Source organism: Dermacentor variabilis, chromosome 6 (assembly GCF_050947875.1).
Source record: "Dermacentor variabilis isolate Ectoservices chromosome 6, ASM5094787v1, whole genome shotgun sequence".
In the NCBI taxonomy this organism is placed as follows: domain Eukaryota; kingdom Metazoa; phylum Arthropoda; class Arachnida; order Ixodida; family Ixodidae; genus Dermacentor; species Dermacentor variabilis.
In genome coordinates, this window is record NC_134573.1 from 20,719,652 (window position 1) to 20,733,125 (window position 13,474).

The 13,474-nt window shown below is 44.3% G+C and overlaps 1 long non-coding RNA gene across 1 annotated transcript; it reads left to right on the forward strand.

Annotated features, from left to right (window-relative positions):
- The first annotated feature begins 5,293 nt into the window (after positions 1-5,293).
- LOC142584681 (uncharacterized) lies at positions 5,294-13,015 on the forward strand. Its single transcript, XR_012828871.1, has 4 exons — positions 5,294-5,748; positions 6,742-6,846; positions 9,967-10,111; positions 12,906-13,015. It is a non-coding gene; the product is annotated as an uncharacterized LOC142584681 (long non-coding RNA).
- The last annotated feature ends 459 nt before the right edge of the window (positions 13,016-13,474 follow it).

Genomic DNA, 13,474 nt, shown 5'->3' on the forward strand with positions numbered 1-13,474 from the left:
GACTACATTTCAAGCACCCTCGCGGCTCCAGTCTGGTGACGAAGTTAAGCAAAAGAAGCTCGGCCCTGTGATGTGATGATGTGATGTGGTGTATGAATGTTACCGGGAAAGGTGCGTGACGCTTTCTCTGACCCCCAACATTACCGTAATAATTTCACTACTTTTCGGACTACAATTAAAGCACCCTCGCGGGGCCAGTTTTGTGACGAAGTTAACCAAAAGCAGCTCGGCGGTGGTATGCAGTTAGTTTTACGTGTACTGAATGGTACCGGGAGACGTTCGTGACGCTTTCTCTCACCCCCAACATTACCGTAATAATTTCACAACTTTTCGGACTACATATTAAACACCCTCGCGGCGCCAGCTTTTGTGACGAAGTTAACCAAAAGCAGCTCGGCCGTGTGATGCGGTTAGTTTCGCGTGTACTAAATGTTACCGGGAGAGATTCGTGACGCTTTCTCTGACCCCCAACATTACCGTAGTAATTTCACTACTTTTCGGACTACATATCAAGCACCCTCGCGGCGCCAGGTTTTGTGACGAAGTTAACCGAAAGCAGCTCGGCGGTGGCATGCAATTAGTTTCGCGTGTACTGAATGTTACCGGGAGGGGTTCGTGACGCTTTCTCTGACCCCCAGCATTAAAGTAATGATTTCATTACTTTTCGGACTACATTTCAAGCACCCTCGCGGCGCCAGGCTTTGTGACGAAGTTAACCAAAAGCAGCTCGGTGGTGGTATGCAGTTAGTTTTACGTGTACTGAATGTTACCGGGAGAGGTTCGTGACGCTTTCTCTCACCCCCAACATTACCGTAATAATTTCACTACTTTTCGGACTGCATTTCAAGCACCCTCGCGGCGCCAGTTTTGTGACGAAGTTAACCAAAAGCACCTCGGCCGTGTGATGCAATTAGTTTTGCGTGTACTGAATGTTATGGGAGAGGTTCGTGACGCTTTCTGTGACCCCCAATATTACCGTAATAATTTCACTACTTTTCGGACTACATTTCAAGCACCCTCGCGGCGCCAGGTTTTGTGACGAAGTTAACCAAAAGGAGCTCGGCCGTGGGATGCAGTTAGTTTCGCGTGTACTTAATGTTACCGGGAGAGGTTCGTGACGCTTTCTCTGTCCCCCAACATTACCGTAATAATTTCACGACTTTTCGGACTGCATTTCAAGCACCCTCGAAGCGCCAGTTTTGTGACGAAGTTAACCGAAAGCACCTCGGCCGTGTGATGCGGTTAGTTTCGCGTGTATTAAATGTTACCGGGAGAGATTCGTGACGCTTTCTCTGACCCCCAACATTACCGTAACAATTTCACTACTTTTCGGATTACATTCCAAGCACCCTCGCGGCGCCAGGTTTTGTGACGAAGTTAACCAAAAGCAGCTCGGCCGTGGGATGCAGTTGGTTTCGCGTGAAATGAATGTTACCGGGAGAGGTTCGTGACGCTTTCTCTGTCCCCCAACATTACCGTAATAATTTCACTACTTTTCGGACTGCATTTCAAGCACCCTCGCGGCGCCAGTTTTGTGACGAAGTTAACCAAAAGCACCTCGGCCGTGTGATGCGGTTAGTTTCGCGTCCACTGAATGTTATAGGGAGAGGTTCGTGACGCTTTCTCTGACCCCCAACATTACCGTAATAATTTCACTACTTTTCGGACTACATTTCAAGCACCCTCGTGGCGCCAGGTTTTGTGAAGAAGTTAACAAAAAGCAGCTCGGCCGTGTGATGCAGATATTTTCGCGCGTACTAAATGTTACCGGGAGAGGTCCGTGACGCTTTATCTGTCCCCCAACATTACCGTAATAATTTCACTACTTTCCGGACTACATTTCAAGCACCCTCGCGGCTCCAGTCTGGTGACGAAGTTAAGCAAAAGAAGCTCGGCCCTGTGATGCAGTTAGTTTCGCGTGTATGAATGTTACCGGGAAAGGTGCGTGACGCTTTCTCTGACCCCCAACATTACCGTAATAATTTCACTACTTTTCGGACTACATTTAAAGCACCCTCGCGGGGCCAGTTTTGTGACGAAGTTAACCAAAAGCAGCTCGGCGGTGGTATGCAGTTAGTTTTACGTGTACTGAATGGTACCGGGAGACGTTCGTGACGCTTTCTCTCACCCCCAACATTACCGTAATAATTTCACAACTTTTCGGACTACATATTAAACACCCTCGCGGCGCCAGCTTTTGTGACGAAGTTAACCAAAAGCAGCTCGGCCGTGTGATGCGGTTAGTTTCGCGTGTACTAAATGTTACCGGGAGAGATTCGTGACGCTTTCTCGGACCCCCAAAATTACCGTAGTAATTTCACTACTTTTCGGACTACATATCAAGCACCCTCGCGGCGCCAGGTTTTGTGACGAAGTTAACCGAAAGCAACTCGGCGGTGGCATGCAATTAGTTTCGCGTGTACTGAATGTTACCGGGAGGGGTTCGTGACGCTTTCTCTGACCCCCAGCATTAAAGTAATGATTTCATTACTTTTCGGACTACATTTCAAGCACCCTCGCGGCGCCAGGTTTTGTGACGAAGTTAACCAAAAGCAGCTCGGTGGTGGTATGCAGTTAGTTTTACGTGTACTGAATGTTACCGGGAGAGGTTCGTGACGCTTTCTCTCACCCCCAACATTACCGTAATAATTTCACTACTTTTCGGACTGCATTTCAAGCACCCTCGCGGCAACAGTTTTGTGACGAAGTTAACCAAAAGCACCTCGGCCGTGTGATGCAATTAGTTTTGCGTGTACTGAATGTTATGGGAGAGGTTCGTGACGCTTTCTGTGACCCCCAATATTACCGTAATAATTTCGCTACTTTTCGGACTACATTTCAAGCACCCTCGCGGCGCCAGGTTTTGTGACGAAGTTAACCAAAAGCAGCTCGGCCGTGGGATGCAGTTAGTTTCGCGTGTACTTAATGTTACCGGGAGAGGTTCGTGACGGTTTCTCTGTCCCCCAACATTACCGTAATAATTTCACTACTTTTCGGACTGCATTTCAAGCACCCTCGCAGCGCCAGTTTTGTGACGAAGTTAACCAAAAGCACCTCGGCCGTGTGATGCGGTTAGTTTCGCGTGTATTAAATGTTACCGGGAGAGATTCGTGACGCCCCTATTGGAAAATCTTATTTAAATTCAAACTGGGTTATACAGGTTTAAACTGGTTCTAACAGGGACCTGTTTAGCAACAAACAGGTATAAACAGGACCAGTTTACACATGAACAGGTTTGAACGGGGTCCCGTTTGGCTGCAAACAGGTATAAACTGGACCAGTTTACACACGAACCGGTCTGAACGGGGTCCCGTTTGGCATGCAAACAGGTATAAACTGGACCAGTTTACACACGAACCGGTCTGAACGGGGTCCCGTTTGGCATGCAAAGAGGTATAAACAGGACCAGTTCACACACGAACAGGTCTGAGCGGGGTCCCGTTTGGCATGCAAGCAGGTATAGGCATGACCAGTTCACGCAGAAATGGGTCTTAACAGGGGCCCTGTTTGCAACTAAACTGGCTTATACTGGACGCAGTGGCACCATATAGGGTCGCCTGTTTGTCACAAAAGCTGGTTTAATCTGGAGCTTTGTGGCAACCATACTGGATGGCATAATGCATACCAGTTTAATGCTTGAATAGAACTGGGAGGAACTTTTTTTATTGTTCGACATCCTGACAATTTAGCCCCTAGTGCTGAATTGGGGCCATTATCAAGCTCTACTGAAATTGCGTGACCACCTCGGAACATTCACAGACCAAACTGCGATATGCTAGCTGCGAATTTCAATCCGATTCCCGGTCCTGCCCAGTTGAAAAAGACAACAGGAATTCCTGCTGCAAACACAGAAATTTCTGTTGTACGACAGATGTTCCTAACATTTCTGTAGTTGCGACAGACATTACTGACGTTACGACAGCAATTATGACGTCGCAACAGAAACATTCGGTCGCGACGGCCAAGAGTTCTGAAGTCGCAACAGAAGCACCTTCGGTCGCGGCCCTTTATATTAACATGTCAGCTTCGCATCGGTGGTGTACACTGTACTTTTCTCTTGCGCGGTATTCAATCGTGCTTCTCTGAAGCCGGCAATACTGATAGCACCGACACCAGTATTAAAGTCGACGTGGCCAATTGTTATAATTGTGCCGTGACGACGCGGCACCAGCCCCCCCCCCCCCGCAACGCCCTACCGGCCTCCTCAAAATCGGTCGCTGATCAAAATCATACCATCTGCGGGAATGGCTGCGTATCCGCTTTGTTTTATTTGGTAAGATGGGGCCCACAAGCCTGTGGACTTACATGTGCGGTTACACTGAGACATTAGTTAATTCCCAGAAATATTGCACAAGCTTATGCGAAGCGGAAAAGAAGTTTTGGATTGTTCCACAAAGTTGCGTGAAAAGCTGTCTCGCTCGGGTCTCATTAATCTGGTACAGCGCTGCCGTGAGAAGCCAGTATTCTGTCGGGATGAAGACTCACCCACTAGTGTTTATGTAGCTATATAGCATTGAACACGAATTATATGCGAGCTCAAAAGTGTAAAGAGCAAGAGCCAACTGTCGGAATTAGCAGTAACAACCCTCAGTGTCCCCGGTCACCGTTGTCTACTTCTGAATTTCTTATCAAATATGGACATCGTTACAGCAAAATCGATGGTCTAGCACTCCACGATGTACCTGTCGATGGTAACAACACTTTTGCTCATCTAGAGATGCGGCAGTTCACGCGGTGAAGTGAAAGCGCATCGTGACTTTTAAAATGTAAATGTAAACAGCAACCCAGACAGCGATTTACACTCTTGGCATAGCTTAAACAATTCTATAGCAACTATGTTCGGCGTGGTGCAGTGGTAAGATGCTTGTCTCGGGACCGGTAGATCCGAAGTTCGATTCCCAGCGGATGCGTTTCTTTGTCTTTTATTTTTTTTATTTTTTTTTGTATTAATAATTTTACATATCCTTAAATTGGTCTCTGTCAATTTTTAATCAAATATTTATCAAGAACTACAGAATTTTCGAATACAGGACGTCACACTACAGAGAACAGAACGACAGTCACGACGTCCCAAAATACGACAGACTGAAAATTTCCTGTTGTGTTTTTCAAGTGGGTGAGACGTCTATACGGCGTATACGCAGATTGCTGTCCTCTCTATTAAAAGCAACGTTGCTGAAACACGTCGTACAAGACGCTGTACGACTCGCATAACATCGATATACAACGCCGTCACCATCCATGAGATCACCGAAAGCACGGTCGCTTTCGGTGGCGGCCTACAGATGGCACCACAGGTAGCGCCGGTAAAGTTACAGGTGATATTATTTTGCCGTCTTCAGTTTGTCGCTACATGTGAGTGCTTGCTGTGTATTGACGCCGTCCGATGTAGTTGTTTAATCGTGTGTACGCTGTGCCGAGAAAAATTGTGGTGCATCTTGTATGCATTGAGAATCACAAAACCCCTGGGACCGCGTAATGTAGCCCGCAGTATCCTTCGTGTGGTGCGCCGATGCCGAAGATATGACCCTTCGCGCTTCCTTTGTTCCGGGCTCATGAAAAGGATCTCATCCTCTGGCACTGTCGCATCGTATCGCACTGTACGGAAGAATTTGGTGAAAGTTGTGCTCTTACGTCCTGTAGTTGATCCGCAATTCAACAGTGTGTGCGCCGGAAGGACCGTTGGTGCAGTCGATTCCGCGGCACCTGTGACACTAAAAGGAGCGTTTTCCGAGTACGCCGAGAAAGGTAAGTCCGGCGCTTGCGCGCATTCTTCCTGTCTATGGTTCGTGAAGTGTGCGTTGTTGTACGTATCGCAAGATCCGTACAACAACCGAATCCGGATTTGTAAAGCAGCAAGAATTATAAATGTGCTTTTCAAATGGTTGTTCTTCATGTCGCAGTGCACATTTAGCAAAAAGTTCCATGGAAATTGCCCTAAAACGTATTCATGTTACCAACAGCTCTATCTGTGGTTTATTTACTTTCACCTATGAAGCACGCTAGCGCGGGTGGTTCTTTGATCTAAATGGGCACAAAAATTCAAGGAAAGAAAGTTACTGTTTGTGTACATAATGTTTCATTGAGAAATGGTATAGGCATTTCTAGAAGTAGTACGTCGAAGTGTCGGTCTTCACAGCTAACAGCTGCGCGAGATAGCACCCGATTCCTTCGTTGACGCATGGCCAGATTTTTAGCTTGTATGGAAATTCTTCTGTTTATAGAGTGTCGTCAGATGACGTGTATTAGTGTCCTGTGTGTTTTCGTGTACTTGTAAAGGGTTCCGATCTTGCAGAGAAGCCGAAATTACATAAGCAATGCTTCTTTTTAATGGAAAAATCTTTCTCTTTTCTGTATTGTCTCTCCAGAAATAGAGGTGGTCTGTTGTAATTTTGAGCGCATCGTCCTTTGGGAGCAGTGCTTTGTTGCGCCGCATAAACAAATTAGGTTTTGGAACGCTTTTCATGTCCTACGGAATTTTTTGATAGTACAATTCACATTTCACGTTATACAGCTGTACGTTTGTGTGAACCTTTTCATAGTAGATTCATGTTTGCTACAGTTCGATTTACGTGTTATTTAACCGCCTGTGATGTTACAATCAGATATTTGCACAACCAGTTGCAGCTTCATGTAACTGGTTGTATGAGACTTTTATCAAAATATGACGTGATCTTTTTATATCACAAGTTTACAGTTTCAGCAGGGATTACAATAAATTGAGCATTTATTATTGTTTAGGGATGGCAAGATTTTGTGAACCAGAGGCACCTCCACATATGCACCTGCGGCACTTCTGCAGCCTCAACAGCACGGAAAAGTACCTGATGTGCATGCTGTGACAAGGTGTGTGCAAAGCAGTTGCTGCCACTTACACGAGCTGCAGATTTTGTTGGTATCATCCATGTTTGGAAACTCTCCTGAATTTTTCGTGGGTTTACAAATGTGGGCTCATTTTACAATTTTATGAATGTCACTTTAGAAAGACAACGAAGTTGTGTTGGTTAAGATGTTTTAAAGCTGTTGAGAGATTGACGGCATGACATTGTTAAAATGCATGTAAAAAATTAATTGCAATGGTACTTGTACTGCTTTATTATTAGCAATGCAATATCTCTAACGAGAACATCAGAGGGGCACTTGCTTTTGGGAAGTTTGGTCAGATAAATTCCTGAAGCAGCGTAAAGCTCTGTAATCTAAAAAAAACAATGTTGTCAGTTACTGGTTTCAAGCTCGCTGCTGCTTTTTGTGCTGCACGACAAGTTAAATAATGGTTGATAATGTGTGTGTGACGTAATAGTTCTGCGCAAACACACGAGGTGGAGAGAAGTAATTAATAAAGGGAAAATCAGACGTCCACCCGCTCGCACCATTTGCTACAAAGGAAACCCGTATGTGTTCCTCAAAAGGAAAGCCGCACAGTTGAAGAAAAATTCGTCCTGGTCTGGGACTCGAACCCGGGACTACCGCCTTTCCGAGGCAGCCACTCTACCATCTGAGATAACCAGGTGGCTAGCAGATGCCAGGGCGAAGTCGAATTAGTTGACAACACGAAGCAAAGGCAAGGGTTTGACGTAATATTTTTTTCCCCTTTATTAATTACTTCTCTACACCTTGCGCGTTTCCGCAGAACTATTACGTCAGACCCTTGCCTTTGCTTCATGTTGTCGACAAATTCGACTTCGCCCGGCCATCTGCTAGCCGCCTGGTTATCTTAGATTGTAAAGCGGCTGTCCCGGAAAGGCGGTGGTCCCGGGTTTGACTCCCAGACCTGGACGATTTCTTTTTTTCATATGTGAGGCTTTCCTTTCGAGGAATCCGTACGGGTTTCTTTTGTAGCAATTGCTACGAGCGGGTAGATGTGTGATTTTCCCTTTATTAATAATGTGTGTGTGTATGCAACAATGGGGGTGCTGAGAGCAAGCTTTAAAATAATGTGTGCTATGTCCCCAACAAAGAATTTAGTGTCTGCAGCATTTTTACAAAATATTATGTTCACAGGTTGGCAGGTATGACATAATGTACAACAATAATGTACAACACTTTTGCTGTAGATACATTTTCATAACGTCCATTTTCTGTCTACTTGAATCGTATATTTAGAATTTGGCCCACCTGCAGTTTGATCAAGTTACATAGGTAGCCCCCTCTGAGTTAAATATAATTAGGGGCTATTGTAGATATGCATGATATACCTACTCACTGTATTGTGACAGATATTTTTAGGGACTGTGTTGTGAGGCATGCATATCCTTTTACCTGTATGTCTTGCTGCAGGTTGCCCGACAAAAGCATAAATGCTTCGCCCACCTTTATTATTATGCTTTCATGTAGAGTTCTAACATCTGTGCCCACATAGACTCCATGTTCTTAATTACATTTTTCTAAGTATTCACTGTTGTGCATTACATTATTGTGTTAGATTACTGTGCATTACATGTTTTTCAACGTTTTATTTTGGAGGGGGGTATTCATTTCTATAATAGTACAGAGAATAGAACTTCAAAACAAAAAGCCACGAAAGGTGGCTTAAAAGTGTATGAAGCTTGGAATTCTACATTCCTGCCCCTAAAGCGCTACCAGTAGTAAAACATTCCTAATTGTCTTTTTTATAAGCTAGCTGCCAGATACGTAGTCCCATTATGAGAGTATGTTATTTTTTCTTCTTTGGTCTGACTTGTTTTGTTGAATGTTCTCCTTGTTAGTTCAGAATTTGTAAGCCTCCAGGTTTCTACGGGGCAGAAACCTGGAGGCTTACGAAAAGGGTTCTACTCAAATTGAGGACGACGCAACGAGCTATGTAGAGAAGAATGATAGGTGTAACATTAAGGGATAAGAAAAGAGCAGATTGGGTGAGGGAACAAACGCGAGTTAATGACATCTTAGTTGAAATCAAGAAAAAGAAATGGGCATGGGCAGGACATGTAATGAGGAGGGAAGATAACCGATGGTCATTAAGGGTTACGGACTGGATTCCAAGGGAAGGGAAGCGTAGCAGGGGGCGGCAGAAAGTTAGGTGGGCGGATGAGCTTAAAAAGTTTGCAGGGACGGCATGGTGACAATTAGTACATGACCGGGCTTGTTGGAGAAGTATGGTAGAGGCCTTTGCCCTGCAGTGGGCGTAACCAGGCTGATGATGATGTTTTCTTGCCACCTCATGCAATACTCCAACTGGAGCCTATGAGCTATGTGTATAATAAATAAGTAAATTCCTAAAGCATGCAACAAACCATGCAGCATAGCATTTAAATGTTGCCAGTTTATAATGCTTCTCGAGTGCAGCGCATCATGGAGCTTAAGGCTAATCTCTTCAGATGTAAAAAAAAATGCAGGTTATGAAAATGTGGTCCTACAAACTGCTGGTTACGCATGTCAGTCAGCCTGCTGCAGTGGTCACAAGTGAGAATGTAACCAAAAAGCTGGGCGTGCTCGGCCATTTTGCATATGGCACAGGATAAAGCTTCACCTCTGCTGTTGCTTCTCTAATAATAATGGCCACCGAGTATACATGCCGAGTTATGCTTCTGGGGACACTTATTAGTTAACCTTATCAGGTAATGCCATTAGACTTATGGGTGCTATAATGTTGCAGTGCCTGCAGGATGGCCAGCATTACAATACACATTAAAATTATTGTACAAGTCATGCAATGGTGTCGGGATTGGCCCACCAAGTGACAACCTTTAATTACACTATACCTGGGATCAGCCCAGCTCACTCAGTCAGTGAGACATCCATGCATAAGGGGAGGAGTATGGCAAATAGAGGGCGTTCGATTAATCTTTCTCACATAGATAGCTCATACATATTATCTTTCTTAAATTGGATGCTTTGTTGCTCAAAGTGAAGTTACTTATGGGCATAATGTCAGCATTTCGATCCTATTTATGCTTAACGAAAGTTGCTTTGTTCAGTGTCACTTTTTATATTGTTTCGCTTGTGATTCTAAGCTCACTTGTTTTATAGCTGCTATAGGTATGGCTGGACCTGGAGAAGAAGTGTAAGCAGACCATGCTATGTTGCTGATCTGCGCTGATCTCCACATCCAAGTTGGTCCCGCGACAGTTGGGCACCATTGTGCCTTGCTTCCTTGACAAGGTGATATAATATGGTGAGCTTGTACTTCAATATCGGTATTGAAAATTATGTTAAGGAAAAAAGACAAGGATTGGTCTTTATGATAGATACACTCATTTTCTTTCTTTAAGGTGTTCTTTTGGCACTGTTCTGCATGGACATATTTTTAGAGAATTATAACTCCTTTATTGCAAAGTGCCATGGCGCTAGTTTATGCGTTAAACTAGCACTCTTTCACCAAAAAAAGCCTTATTTAGCACACAATTCACAAGGAAAGAAAGGAGGCAACCTGACAGACTGCTACTAACAGTTCAGTATTATTGCTCGCACAGTGATATTGTGCAAAAGGTGAAAGGGGGAGAATAGATCTGAATACATGCTGTTCGCACGGAAACGAAAAGGACGCATCACATGGTGAGCGTGACACTTGTTTTACAATGATAAGAAGCAGTCTCACTGTCTAGTAATTCTCTGCATGGGGAGCTAGTGCTAGGTTCCTCGTCATACATATAAGAAAAGCATCAGATATCTCTCCAGCGCTTTTGTCTTTATATTTTGTCACGATCAAGCAGCTTTCAAACATAGGTGCATGTGCGCCGAGAGCAGTGCACTACCACTGCTAACTGACCCGCGCATCAAGTTTGCTTCGTCACGCTGCCAGTCATTTATACATTGGTCGGTTTATCCGATGTAGCCTCTACTGTACGAAATGGTATGTGATAGACACTGCACCTGTGTACTGTACAAGCTTTGTTACATGATTTTTTTCAGAGATAGTGATGCAGGCCTTTTCATTATTTACATGCCTACACAACAAACCAAGCATTATCTGTGCTTAGAAAGAATTGTAGGAAAATCCAGCATGAGGCAACTGTTCTCGGCACGAAACAAACTTGATTCGTTGGTTTTCGTTCATTGGTGCGATCACACTAAGGCAGACAAGCTTGTAGGCTGTGCTTCTGCAATTTGTACAGCACACTGACAGCACTGATGTGGGCCTCATCTGTGGGCTGACTGATGGCACCTTCTACGGCGCAGACCACTTGTGTTGGGCGAGGCACCAATGTTGACGTTTGTTCCCTTGTGCAAAACAGCAGTCCTAGGTTTCGAGTAGTTGTAGGAAGACAAGGTAAACATAACTTCGATGGCTTGAGTTGGCTCATTTCTCTTGGGGCATCTAGCTTTTTTTCTTGCAACTGTGCAGAGGTGCTTCCCTAGAGTCGGCGTGAAAATGGCATGGAGTTGTGCATTCGGGAACTCCTGAACAATGATCTGCTGTAGTTAGGGCTTTGCGAAAATGCACTGTCTACCAATTGGTAGAAGGTGCATTATTCAGCCACTGATTTCCTGTTGGCATGCTTGCACTCATGCTGTCAGTAATTTCCTGGCTTGCCGAATTATCTTGAGGCCACACGCTGATGATGCTACCGATGTCTTCATGTGCAGACTTTTCAGGATGAGGTTTTTTGCTTTGCAAATCTTGTTGAAAGGTAGGTGGTGCTTACAGGTAGCTATTCTAGATATTAGTGAAATGAATTGGCCCATCTTGCTTCGTCAAACATCGTCACGCCGACATCAGTTGCACAAACAAAAAACCTGGCCTACTCGCAGCGTCGTGCACGAAGAAACAAACAAATCAGCTGCTGGATTGTCTTAACATGGCATACTAAGCTGAGACCGGAACTGCTGTAGCTACAAACCAGGCAGAAACGATGATGATGAGCAGGGATTTGCAGTAGCGCCACTTCGTGGGGCAGCAAGGTGGCTCCGTTCAAAACAAAAATGGCGTTCAGCAAGTAGAACCATGCAACGGTCAGAGTCGGTGCATGGTGCTCTCGATCAAGTTGGCTCAAGGAGTGTCCGAAAAATCAGACGAGAGGTTGCAAGGCGTCCGAACTTTCAGAAGTTGTTATACATTATGGTCCATGGGGAGAATGGCGGTGCCGTGAAGCAGACCGAGTAATCATGTTCGAATTTTCGGAGTCCGGAAAATCAGTCGGTGACTGTACCTATACCTATGTGTCTATGTATACCTAGGTGCAACAGTGTTTGCTATGATCTGTGCAAGAATTGCTGTTGCCCGTAGATGCCCAACATGTCGGGTGTCAAATTGTAAAATACCTCGCAAAAGTGATCTACGGAAAAATAACGCTTCTGCTATATTTCGCTTTTACAAGAAATTTTGCGGCTGCTGGCACCTACCTTAAAAGGCTTTATATGGTCTTTGCATGGCCAGGGCCTTCTACTTTTGTGAGTTTGCTTATCTCAAAATATACTCCGGTTTTTATAACTTCAAGTTGGCGGGATCCCTAGTCTCCTTTAACATGTACCCAATAGACCTAACATAGGGGTTTTGGCATTTCTCTGCCATATAAATGCAGCCATTGTGGCCGGGATTCAATCCCATGCCCTCTGCCTGAGCAGCACAATGTCAAAGCCAGTACACTACGGTATTTTGCTGGCAGAAGGGTTTAGTTTCTGAATAATTTATTATCTCAACCTGTCGGTGTTGTTTTTAAAGGTATTTCTTGTTTGTATTCTGTTGCTTCAATACTAGTAATTATTGTAAATCAAACGAGGTGTCCATCTTTTTCCTATAACACTTGCTTCAATCGCCTGCTAATTATGACAGCTTATTCTCCCACAGTAATCCATGTTCCCTTGAAACATAGGCATTGCATGAAACCACATATTTTTCAATAAGATTTATTCATTATCTCCTATGACCGGAATGCTGAACCTTTCTTATCTGTGGGAACATAGGCAAATTTGCCTATGTGCCAACCTGTTGCATGAGTCAAGATAAATTATTGGCTTTACTTTTTCAGGTGCCCTGCTCGCTCTCACCCAAGCAACCCACTCCAGCGGTCTTCTCTCGGCAGACTGGATGCATCGAAATACCGTTAGAAGGTCCAATAAACAGTGCTTGGGACATTTATGACATGCTTTTACTTAAGCCGGAGGACTTCAGGCTTAATGAAAGCTCAAGTGGGTGTACAGAAATACCTACGTAAAATATACTTGTCTTTTTCACTTACAAGTACATGCCAATACTTTGCCTGACATTTTTCACCCCAAAATTACGCTTTACTGTGGATTTGTCAACAAACCATTACAGCAAAAAGGACGAGTACAAGTGATCGAACATATACTAAACTTGCAAGAATTACATTTGCATACTTGTAGTAAATAGGAAAATGAGGTACAGTCTTCTTCAGGGTGCATTTTCTTGTAGGTCATACATAGAGAACGTACTCGTGGGTCATACAAAACTTGTTCATGATGTATCACATCAGTGTTGGTAGTGCTAATCAATTTATGCCGAAAATTGTGTTCATCTTCGTATCAAGCAATGTACCAGGCAAACCTACATGTGAAAGTGGCATTCTTGTTGCAA